Source organism: Colobus angolensis, unplaced genomic scaffold, assembly GCF_000951035.1.
Source record: "Colobus angolensis palliatus isolate OR3802 unplaced genomic scaffold, Cang.pa_1.0 Scaffold222, whole genome shotgun sequence".
In the NCBI taxonomy this organism is placed as follows: Eukaryota; Metazoa; Chordata; class Mammalia; order Primates; family Cercopithecidae; genus Colobus; species Colobus angolensis.
The window spans coordinates 941,119-941,886 of NW_012115400.1; positions in this window are offsets into that span (position 1 = coordinate 941,119).

Below are 768 nucleotides of genomic sequence, written 5' to 3' on the forward strand. Positions count from 1 at the left end.
TCCTTTAGCTCTGAGAAGTTTGATGGTCTGAAGCCTTCTTCTCTCATCTCGTCAAAGTCATTCTCCGTCCAGCTTTGATCCGTTGCTGGCGATGATTGACACCCTAACATCATGATTAAAAGAACTAGAGAAGCAAGAGCAAACAAGTTCAAAAACTAGCAGAAGACAAGAAATAACTAAGATCAGAGCAGAATGAAGGAGATAGAGACACAAAAAAAACCCGTCAAAAGCATCAATGAATCCAGGAGCTGGTTTTTTGAAAGGATTAACAAAATAGATAGACTGCTAGCCAGAATAATAAAGAAAAAGAGAGCAAAGAATCAAATAGACACAATAAAAAATGATAAAGGGGATATCACCACTGACCCCACAGAAAAACAAGCTACCATTAGAGAATACTATAAACACCTCTATGCAAACAAACTAGAAAATATAGACGAAATAGATAAATTCCTGGACACATACACCCTCCCAAGACTAAACCAGGAAGAACTCAAATCCCTGAATAGACCAATAACAAGTTCTGAAATTGAGGCAGTAATTAATAGCCTACCAACAACAAAAAAAAGTCCAGGACCAGACAAATTCACAGCTGATTTCTACCAGAAGTACAAAGAAGAGCTGGTATTATTCCTTCTGAAACTATTCCAAAAAATAGAAAAAGAGGGACTCCTCCCTAACTCATTTTATGAGGCCAGCATCATCATGATACCAAAACCTGGCAGAGACACAACAAAAAAAGAAAATTTCAGGCCAATATCCCTGATG